Raw genomic sequence first — 12673 nt, forward strand, 5'->3', positions numbered from 1 at the left:
TCTCAGTTTCAGGAGGACCCATTTACTAATTACTACTCTTAGTGCTTGTGCTACCGGTGTTATATTTAGGAAGTGGTCTCCTGTGCCAATGCATTCAAGGCTACTTCCTACTTTTTGTTCTATCAGGATCAGTGTAACTGGATTGATGTTGAGGTCTTTGATCCACTCGTACTTGATCTTTGTGCATGGTGATAGATGTGGATCTATTTGCAATCTTCTACAAGTTAACATCCAGTTATACCAGCACCATTTATTGAAAATTCTTTCATTTTTCTACTGTACAGTTTTGGCTTCTTAACCAAAAATCAGGTGTTTGTAGGTGTGTGGATTACAGCCAGGGACTTCAAGTTTATTCCATTGGTCCACATGTCAGTTTTTATGTCAATACCAAGCTGTTTTTATTACTGTAGCACTAAAGTAGAACTTGAGGTCAGAGATGGTGATGCCTACAGAAATTGCTTTATTGTACAGGATTCTTATAGCTATCCTAGGTTTTTTGTTTTTTTCATATGAAGTTGAGTATTGTTCTTTCCAGATCTGTGAAGAATTGTGTTGGGATTTTGATGAGGATTGCATTGAATCTGTAGATTGCTTTTAGAAAGATTGCTATTTTTACTATGTTAATCCTACCTATCCATGAGCATGAGAGATCTTTCCAGTTTCTGATATCTTCTTGATAATTTCTTTCTTCAGAGGCTTAAAGTTCTTATAATTTAGGCCTTTCACTTGCTTAATTAGAGTTACCCCAAGGTATTTTATATTATTTATGGCTATTGTAAAGGATGATGTTTCTCTGACTTCTTTCTCAGCCCATTTATCATTTGTATATAAGAGAACTACTAATGTTTTTTAGTTAATCTTGTATCCTGCTACATTACTGAAGGTGTTTATCAGCTGTAGAATTTTTGATGTCACTTATGTATACTATCATATCATCTGCAAATAGTGGAAGTTTCACTTCTTTTATCCAATTTGTATCCCTTTGATTTCCTTTTTGCTCTGGCTATAACTTCAAATATTTTATTGAATAGATATAAGGAGAGTGGACAGCCTTGTCTTGTTCCTAATCTTGTGGAATCACTTTGAGTTTCTCCCCATTTAATTTGATATTAGCTGTTGACTTGTTGTAAATTGTCTTTATTATGTTTAGGCATTTTTCTTTTATTCCTGATCTCTCTACGACCTTTATCATGAAGGGGTGTTGGATTTTGTCAAAGGCTTTTTCAGGCTCTAATTAGATTATCATGTTTTTTTTTCTTTCAGTATGTAATACACCATTACATAGACAGATTTTTGTATGTTGAACCATACCTGCATCTCTGGGGTGAAGCCTACTTGATCATGGTAGATAAGTTTTTTGATATGTTATTTTATTTGGTTTGCCAGTATTTTATTGAGTATTTTTGTATCAATGCTTGTGAGGGAGATTGGCCAGTAATTCTCTTTCTTTGTTGTATCTTTGTGTGGTTTGGGTATCAGAGTAACTATAGCCTCATAGAAAAGTGTAGCTGAAGTTTTCTCTAGTCCTGCCCAGCCCTACAGACCCTGTAACCACTTATAAAATAATCACTCAGAAGCTTATATTAATTAAAATTTCTCAGTCATTAGCTTAGGCTTATTATTGACTAGATCTTACACTTAAATTAACCCATAATTCTTATTTATATTTAGCCACCTGGCTTGGTGCCTTTTTTCAGTTCTACCTTCACATCTTGCTTCCTCTGTGTCTGGTGGGTGACTCCTGACTCAGCCTTCCTGTTACCAAAATTCTCCTCTCTGCTTATCCTGAATAAACTATATACTTCCTGCCTGGCTACTGGCCAATCATCATTTTATTTATCAATCAATGGGAACAATACATTAACAGTATGCAGAGCACCATCATCCATCAGTTCCCCGATATACTGTGTCTCCCACTAAAATTTGCCTGAAGATCAGAGGAAAAAGCCAGCCAATATATAGAAGTCAGGAAATGGTAGCACATGACTATAATCCTATCACCTAGCAGGCATGGATTTGTCTGAATCTCTGTGAGTTCAAGGCCACACTGGGAAACAGAGCCAGGCACGGTGACACACACCTTTAATCCCAGCACCAACTATAGAGTCTGGAGGTCGGTACAGACAAACAAGGAGTGGCAGAGCTGGGCAGGGAGAGGAAGTGATGTAGCTGGGCTGAGACAGCAAATGAGAGAACAGAACAGAAAGGCATATAGGTTTGGGTAGACAGAAAGTAGCTTGCTTTTGGAAACTGTGGAGTTGGTGCAGTGAGGTTAGCTGTGACTTTCCCTATTCCTCTGATCTCCCTCAGGCTTTAGCTCCAATTTCTGGCTCTGAGTTTTTTTATTAATAAGATTGTTTAGCAACTTGTCTACAATTGGCATTTCAGTATGGCAAAAATTCACTAAAAAGCTGCTTTTGGTCTTGCCCCCATACTCAAGCCTGAGCTGCATGGCTCAGGCTGGAGCTGCATGTGGCTGGATCTCCACCCTACACGGGCCAGAAGTATCTCTTTGGCTTTTTTTTCTCCTGGTGAGTGGTGGGCTCTCTCTGGATTCTTGTCTCAGACTGCCACCACACTAGGTAGCTGCTTTGAAATTTCCTCAGATTTCTACTGTTCTACACAGTTCACAGACTTGGTAGGTCAATTAAGATATCTTAAAGGGAAAAATTAGTTATAAGAGAATTTTTTCCCACAATAAAAAATGTGAAACATTTTCACAATAGAAGGAATGTGGTTTTCATTTGATAACACATTAGGCAGTCTGACAATGGAACAATTAAATCAGAAGATAATTAATGTTGCTGGGATGTGTACATAATGTCAATTATGAGTATTATTTTTGATCATTTTTATTTTAGCATTAAAAAGGTTGGTCATTTTGAGTGCCAAGATAAAAGCTTTAGAAAAAAAACTGTTAAAATGAATTATAGAGAAATTCAGACCCAGACAGAAGAATTTAAAGGTGAAAGGATCTCAGGAATGAATTATATTGTTACAGAGAAACAGCCTCAGGTTACCAGACAGCAGACATTAATCTACCTGGTAACTTTACAGGAACTGCCAAAAGCTAACTGGACTCCAGTGGAAATGTTAGATTTAAGGAGATTTAAAGAAGCTATAGTATCATACAGCATGCATTCTCAATTTGTAAAGCAGATGTTAAGCTCGTGGTCAAGTTGTAATAGAATGATTCCTCAGGAATGGAAAGAACTAATTACAACTGTCCTAGAGGCCAGACCACAATTACAGTGGAGAACACCATATAAAGGACAATGATGTAGGACTAGGGTGTGGAAATTTCCCAGGATCAGCTTCTGGGAGAAGGTGATTGTGCTGATATACAAAGACAATGTTTATATGATAATCAAACACTAATTCTATGCCACATGGTAGCCATGAATGTGTGGGACAGAACTGAGGAAGCAAGTAAAAAAATTGAATCATTTACAATAGTTATAAAAGGCCCCAAAGAATCCTTCATGGATTTCTTACAAAGACTGTTTTCAGCAATAAATAGAATGATACCAAATTCAGAAGATAGACAGATAATAATTGAATCTTTGGCTTTTGAGAATGCGAATGCAGCATGCAAAAGAATAATCAGGCCATTAAAGGCAAGATCAGAACCCCTGGAGGATTGGATCGGGGATACAATTAATATTGAGTCTCATGACCATGATGATACGTGGATAAGACAGGCTATATAAAGAGCTTTGAGGAAAAATGTCAGATGTTTAATTATGGTAAACAGGGTCATTTAAAAAGGGACTGTAAACAGGACATTTCTAGAAAAAAAATGTTTCTTCAAGGAACAATGGCAACAGAATGTTTCTCCTTTCTGGATCATGCATGTGTGGTAAAGGTAAATATTGAACTCACAAATGTAGATCAACAAGGGACAGGCAAGATAATCCTTTGCCTCTGCCATCAGGAAACTCGCAGGCCCTCACAGCAAATTCATTTCAGTCTTTTCCCACCATCATAGAAAAAAACTCTTCTCAAAGCAGTTAAATAACCAAATGTCTATTGGATTAAATCAGCCTATTCAGGGTGATAGAAGAGCTATAGCAGAGAGAACAGAAAATTCAGGAGAAACCATAAACCCAATTATTTGGCAAACTCCTACAAATGAACAAAGACCCAAATTAAAAATACAAATAAATGATGTTCTCTTGGAAGGTCTTCTAGACACTAGTGCTGACATCACAATAATTGCAGCAGAATTTTGAAATCCACATTGGCCTCTTCAGGAGATAAATGTTCACCTGTTAGGGACTGGAACATTATCTCAAGAGAAACAGAGTTTAAGATGTGTTGAATGTATAGGGCCAGAAGGACAGAGAGGAAAATTAAAGCCATATGTGGCTAATATAGCTATGAATTTATGGGGCTGTGATCTATTACAACAAGGAGTTACCAAGATTAACATTCCTTCAACCTCAGAAACAAATCATAAACTAACACATGTTTCTGAGAGAAATATTAGGAGATATTATAAAGTACAGTCATCAGGCATCCAGATTGTACAAGAATAGGGCACAACTGCTGAGCTTTCAAAGACACCAACAGCTCTACCTTTAAAATGGTTAAAAGACAAGCCTGTATGGGTTCAGCAATGGCCTTTAACAACAGAGAAGATGCGATCTTTAGAAGAGCAGGTACAAGAGCAGTTAAATGCTCAGCATTTTGAAGAATCAACCAACCCTTGAAATTTTCCTGTATTTGTTACTAAAAAGAAATCTGGTGAGTGGAGACTGGTAACAGACCTAAGAACAATTAACAAGGTAGTTCAGCCAATGGGCTCTCTACAGTTTGGAATTCCTTTACCTTATCTGTTACCTAAAGGATGGCCTCTTATAGTTATCAATTTAAAAGACTGTTTCTTCTCAATACCCTTACAAGAAAAGGACAGAGAAAGATTTGCCTTCATGGTGCCTACTTATAATAATTCTCAGCTGGTTAAGAGATATCAATAGAGAGTTCTCCCACAGGGAGTGTTAAATAGCTCAACCTTGTGCAAATATTTTGTATGACAGTCATTGAACAAATACATAGTCATTTTCCTAAATCTATAATTTATCACTACATGGATGATATTTTACTAGCTGATTCAAATGCAGACAATTTAGAAAGAAGGCTTTGAAGAAGTAAAGAAAATTTTCCTTCTTAGGGATTATAAATTGCTCCTGAAAAGATACAAAGAGTTGATTCTATTAATTATTTAGGATATAAAATAGGTCTACAAAAAATTAGGTACCAAAAGGTACAAATTAGGAGAGATACATTATCAACTATTAATGACTTTCAAAGATCATTCAGAGATATTTCCTATCTACGAACTGTAATTGGGGTAAAAAATTATGAACTGAGTAATTTGTTCAAAACTTTAGAAGGTGACAAGGACTTAAACAGTCCAAGCAAATTATCAGCTGAAGATGAGAGAGAATTGGCCTTGGTGGAAAAGAAAGTATAGGAAGGACATGTGGATCATGTAGATCCAAAGCTTGACTGCATTTTGGTTATTTTCAGCATTCTCCTACAGGAATTTTAATTCAGAGGGAAGGTAGTATATTGGAATGGTTATTTCTATCAAATAAACAGAGTAAAATATTAAAAACTTATGTGGAAAAGAGGTCTGTCTTGGTTTTCAAAGGGAAATTAAGACTTTGTCAATTAGCAGCAACAGACCTAGCAGAGATTGTAGTACTTTTAACTAAGGATGACATTGACAAATTATGGGCATAGAGTATACCTTGGCAAAGAGCTTGCAGTAAATTTTTGAGAGAGATTAACAGCAAATATTCCAAAAGTGATAGAATTCAAGTGATAAGGAGAGCTGATTGGATTCTGTCTCTCGTTGTATGGGAAACACCCATATCTGGAGCCTGTACGTTTTATACAGATGCAAATAAACAATGAAAGGCAGGTTACAAGTCACAAAATTTAAGTAAAGTGGTTCAAAATCCTTATAATTTGGTTCAAGAATCAGAATTATATGCTAGTCTGATGGTATTAATGGACTTTCCTGAACCTCTCAACATAGTTACTGACTCTCAGTATGCTGAAAGAGTGGTCTTACATATTGAGACTGCAGAATTTATTCCTGATGAGTTAAAATTAACTTTGTTATTTAATCAGGTACAAGATATTATCAGGGATAGGAAGCATCCCTTATATATAACTCACATCAGATCCCATATGGGTCTGCCAGGCCCTCCAGCACAAGGTAATGATGAGATTGATAAACTACTGATAGGAAGTGTGCTAGAGGCCTCAGAATTTCATAAAAACATCATGTCAATAGTAAGGGTTTAAAATTTTTTTTTCCATAACCTGGCAACAAGCAAAGGAAATTATAAAGAAATGTTTTACTTGTGCTTTTTACAATCAGAATCCACTACCAGCAGGATGTAACCCAAATGGTACTTAGAGGAATGAAATCTGGCAGATGGATGTATTTCATTTTGCAGAATTTGGAGAACTGAAACATGTATACCACACTATTGATACTTATTCAGGATTTCAATGGGCAACTGCTCTGAGTTCTGACAAAGCTGATTTGGTAATCATGCATTTGCTAGAAGTTAGGGCCATCATGGGTATACCTGCACAAATTAAAACTCACACTGCTCCAGCATATGTCTCTGGTAAAAAGAAACAGTTTTTTGCTTATTACAATATAAAGCAGATATACCACACAAGCCTACAGTTCAAGCAGTTAGAAGAAGATCAAATCAAACTCTAAAGGATATACTAAATAAACAGAAATGGATAACAAAATCCCCAGAAACATTACATTAAACTATTAACTTTAAAATTTTTCAATGTCAATGAGGCAGGAACAACTGCAGAGAGACATTGGATAATAGAAAAAAAACTACAGAATTGAATCATCTTATATACTTGAATGATGTGCTGACCTTAGAATAGAAACCAAGATATGTGTTACATTGGGGTCAAGGTTTTGCTTTTGTTTCTACAGGAGAAGAAAAGCTATGGACACCATCAAAATTGATAAAGGTTCTATTTAAGTAGAAGAGGTGATATTTCATCAACCAGCATGACCATCCAATTTAAAATTAACTTATACCACTAACAAATGCTTTTTATTTAATCAGTTATGACTTGCCTAAAGGGAACCTCCCCAAAGTTAGGCCTGAGTAAAGATTTTTGATTTTGTCTTTTAGGAGAATAAAGGCTAAGGGATCTGAAGAACACTGGAGAAATGTGACATCTGAAGGAAAGGGACAAATCATCCAGAAGAAATGTCCCAGTAAAAGAGTAAATTGACCTACTGGTTTATCACGTATAACATTTCATAAGTCTTCCTAAATGTTTGTTTCTGCTCTTCTCTACAGCAGATACTTAACAAAAATGGTCTTTTGTAGTCCCAGTTCAATTAAAAATTAAAGCTAGCTTTGGAGTTGGAGAATGGCTGTCTCTTTCTCTAAACCCAAGCATATTTGTTAAAAAGAAAACATAAAATCTCTGTATCATGTCAGAAGAGCTATGTGATATGTGACAGAAAAAAAACAAAATTAAGAGACTATTCTATTGCCATTAATCTCATAATTCTCTGGTTCTATTTTGATTCTTTAAAACTTGTCTTAACATACGAATTTCGTATCAAAATTAATAAGATTAAACTTTTGTTATGATACTAATGGTCATATAGAGTACTAACTAATCCTAGAAAAAGGGCTTCGTTTAGCTGCTTATACATGTTTTTATGTTGGAATCTCTATCAGTTTCCTGCAGGGAATCATGACCAGGCATAACAGCAAATTTGAAGTCTCCAAAAAAATGATGGGGCCCCACAATGATGATACTATATGGACCATAATAATACCACTAAGCTGACAAGCATCATCCAAATATCAGCTTTGTATTACAAACTGCTCAGGACAACTTTGAGATGGCTATGGCTAGCTTAGATGATCCAGCCTCACAGACTATTTGAGCATTATGCAGAGACTGGACAACAAATTATATAGCTACCTCTCCCAGGACTTGACAATTAACCCCAATTTTTTTTCAGGCTCCCTTAAAGATGCCTTCACATCCAAACAGCAGGAAGCAATTTTAAGAGCATAATGCCCACATTACCAAGAGGTGGGGCAGGTAGCTTTTGATGTTTCAATGGGTTTTGGATAATTGTCATTGTCTAGGATGGTTGGTTACAAGTTGTTATTGTTAATGGTCAGGAAAAGGACTAAACAAAGGAGATTAGATTTAAGGTTATTGTTTGAAAAGAAAAGAGGATATAGATAAAAGGTAGATTATTGAATCTACTCTGAAAAAAATAGAGAAATGTCAGAATAAAGGGGTGATTATTGAATCTACTCTGAAAAGAGAAAAGAAAGGATATATATATGGTATAGATAAAAAGGTAGATTATTGAGTCTACTTTTAAAAAGGCAACTACTAGTTTCAAGTATTTTACATTGAATTGGATTTTTTATATTGTATACAAATTATAGAAAATGCTGTACATATATTTCTAATCTTGTTCAAGATATTGTACTTACACAGTTCATTTAACAATGTAATGTAATTTGCTAATCCTTGAATGTTATTATTACAAACTATTAGATATAAAGAAATAAAACTTAGAAGTTAGACATTACAATCAAACATGTAGTCATATTAGGTATGTTTTCAAGGTCAAGCAGAGATATATTTGATATAAATAGGTCATCTTCAAACCCTTCAGAAATCCACAGAATATGGCATTTAAAATGTTTTAATAACATAGTTTTTTTTTCTTTTTTATGACTATGAGACATGTCTGCTCCTGGCAGGACCAACCCACTTCAGAGAAGAAGATATGGGCGTTGAAGACCCCCCCCCCCCGCCACATGGCATTACTTTCTCTGTGGCAAAAGAGCCACTGGGCAAGAAAGTGCCCTCACATTGACTGCTGAGAGTATGCTGTCCAAAATGGGCAAGCAGGACACGAAACAAAGGACTACTGCTCCTTGACAAAACAATTGAGGTTGCAGGTTTGGAAACAGGCATCCTCTGAGGCCAGGGCAATGTGCCACCATCGCTGAAGTGGCTCTGCAATCTAGAAAAGGTCCAGTGCCCCTTCTTTTGAAGACAGCTTAGCAGGCAGTGGGCTGATGGCTCCTGGTGTGCAGTGGAACAGCAGCTGGAACAGTTATTCTTGGAGGAGTAACTAGGCTGATGGGGTCTGGCCTCTCGATGGTAGACTGACATTTAACAAAGGAGATTATGCCACCCACAAACAGAGAAGAATGGGAAACAAAATTCCAAAAACACCATAAATTTCCAGAATTTAAAATCCTGTATCATGACATGACACTGGCTGAATTCAAGTTTATCTGGTAAATGGAATCCTCACACCAAATGTGGGTTTGAGCTATAAGCCTTTCATATATCCTGCTTCACAAATGAGTCTGTCAGATATGCTAAGCCTATAGGCCAAAGATGATACCCTAACATTTCAAAGAAATCTCAGGTGATTGTCCAGGAAGCTGGCTGTTTCTGTCATAACTCACAGTTTTTGGAAGTCACTTGTTTGCACTTCTTCTTTTACTAGATAATATTATATCCTTCTTGGGTCTGTGAGGGAGTTGAATATTAGATAGATGTAGTAATAATATTTTTGTTAAGAAATTCAGAAAAGAAACTTAGTAAGAGGTGTTAAGTATTTAAGTTTGAAAGACATTAGAAGACAGTTATCTGTTAGTAATACAAGATAGGAGAGAAAGTGAATTAGATACATTTTGGATTCACATAAATAGGATAATGTAATATTTTCTCTGAATTTGTCAAATGAAAATGGACTAGACATTGTTGATGTATTTATTGCTTGTATGTATTTTATATAATTATTGTACTTATTGTATATAGTTTTCTTATTAATTATTACTTTTTATTTTATTTTTTATTTTAGACAAAAAAGGGGAAATGTGATGTATTGTATCTCCCAGTATACTGTGTCTCCCAATAAAATTTGCCTGAAGATCAGAGGAAAAAGCCAGCTACTATGTAGAAGTCAGGAAATGGTAACACATGACTATAATCCTATCACCTAGTTGGAATGGATCTGTCTGAATCTCTGTGAGTTCAAGGCCACACTAGGAAACAGAGCCAGGCATGATGACACACACCTTTAATCCCAGCACCAACCATAAATGTCTAGAGGTCTGTACAGACAATCAAGAAGTGACAGAGGTGGGCAGGAAGAAGAAGTGATGTAGCTGGGCTGAGACAGCAAATGAGAGATCAGAACAGAAAGGCATATAGGTTTGGGTAGACAGGAAGTAGCTTGCTTTTGGAAGCTGTGAAGTTGGTGCAGTGAGGTTAGCTGTGGCTTTTCCTATTCCTCTGATCTCTCTCAGGCTTTAGCTCCAATTTCTGGCTCTGAGTTTTTTATTAATAAGACTGTTTAGCAGTTTGTCTAAAAAAAAGAGTTTGGCAGTGTTGCTCCTATTTCTATTGTGTGCAACAATTTGAAAATATTGGTATTAGCTCTTCTTTGAAATTGTGGTAGAATTTTGCACTGAAACCATCTGGTCATGGGCTGTTTTTGGTTGAGAAATTTTAAATGACTGTTTCTATTTCCCTGAACCAAACAGACAAAAACCCAAAGCCATTGCACTAAAATCATGAACAAGACAGGCTGTTCACTTTCTCCATATCTATTCAATGTAGTACTTGAAGTTCTCAATAATGTGATTAAAGGAGATCAAACAGATTCAAATTGGAAAGGAAGATGTCAAAGTATCTCTATTTGCAGATGATATGATAGTACACATAAGCAACCCAAAAAATTCTACTAGGGAATTCTTATAACTAATAAACATCTTAAACAAAGTGGCTGGTATGAGTTTAACTCATAAAAAAAACCCAATAGCCCTTATTGCAATTAAATTGCTACTAATCCACAGAAATAGCTTAATGATTATAGGAATTTATTAGGGGGTTAACTTATAACATAGGAAACTCACAATACAGGAAATAGGGATTGATGCCTGGTCTAGCACTATTCTCTAGAGAACTCTGCCCCGAACTGCACCAGCATCCAAGGCCAAAAGGTAGTGAAGAGGGGCAAGCAACTATGCATCTTGGGGCTTAAAGGGATCTGTCTCAGCCATGTCCCAGGGGCAGGTCATAGACAGGTGTGGCAGTTACTTGTTACCACACTAGGTGCAGTGCTTGGAGGTCAAAGGTGGAACAGCTGTCTACTACAAGCCCTCCTATATACAAATGATAAACAGGCTGAGAAAGGAATCAGGGAAACCACACCCTTCACAATAGTCACACATAACATAAAATATCTTGGGGTAACTCTAACTGAGCAAGTGAAACACCTGTATGACAAAAATTTTAAGTCTTTGAGGAAAGAAACTGAAGAAGACATCAGAAGATGGAAAGATCTCCCATGCTCATGGATCAGTAGCAATCTACAGATTCAAGGCAATCCCCATCGCAATTCCAACACAGTTCTCTTCAGAAGAACAATACTCAACTTCATATGGATAAACTCCAAAAAACAAACAAACAAACAATCAAACAAACAGGATAGATAATACAATCATGTACAATAAAAGAACTTTTAGAGGTATCACCATCCCTGATTTCAACCTGCACTACAGAGCTGTAGTTATATAAACCTCATTGTATTAGCATTAAAAACAGACAGGTTGATCAATGGAATTGAATAAAAGATTCAGGTGTAAATACACACACCTATGGGCACCTGATTTTTGATAAAGAAACCAGAAATATACAATGGAAAATATACATTTTCAACACATGGTGCTGGTCTAACTGGATGACAGCATGTTGAAGAATGCAAATAGATCCATGTCTATCATTCTGCAAAAACCACAAGTTGAAGTGTATCAAAGATCTCAACATAAAACCAGATACACTGAACTGGGTAAAAGAGAACATGGTGAATGGTCTTGAACACATTGACACAAGAGACAACTTACTGAACAGAACACTGACAGTACAGGCACTAAGATCAAAAATTAATAAATGGGACCTCATGAAACTGAAAACCTTCTGTAAGGCAAAGGGCACCGTTAATAGGACAAAATAGCAGCCTACAGAATGGGAAAAGATTTTCACCAACTCCACATTTGACAGAATGCTGATATCCAAAATATATAAAGAACTCAAGAAATTAAACATCAGCAAATGAAATAATCCAATTAAGTTGAGGTACATACATCTAAATACAGAATTCTCAACAGAGGAATTTTAAATGGTCGAGAATCACTTAAGGACTGTTCAACATCTTCAGCTAGCAAGGAAATGCAAATCAAAACTACTTTGAAATTTCATCTTATACCTGTCAGAATGGCTAAAATAAAAAACACAAGTGACAGTTTATGTTGCTGAAGATATGGAGCAAAGGGAGCACTCCTCCATTGTTGGTAGGAGTGCAAACTTGTATAGTCACTATGGGATTCAATATGGTAGCTTCTCAGAAAATTGGGAATTTATCTACCTCAGGAAACAGCTATATCACTCTTGGGTATAAAACATAGTCTGCCCTATCACAAGGACTCTTCCTCAACTATGTTCATCAGTGCTCTGTTCATAATAGTCAGAAATTGGAATCAAAAAAGATGTGCCTCAACTGAAGAATGTATAAAGAAATACACAATGGAGTATTACTTAGTAGTTAAAA

The sequence above is a fragment of the Peromyscus leucopus genome, chromosome 9 (genome assembly GCF_004664715.2).
Source record: "Peromyscus leucopus breed LL Stock chromosome 9, UCI_PerLeu_2.1, whole genome shotgun sequence".
NCBI classification, from domain to species: Eukaryota; Metazoa; Chordata; class Mammalia; order Rodentia; family Cricetidae; genus Peromyscus; species Peromyscus leucopus.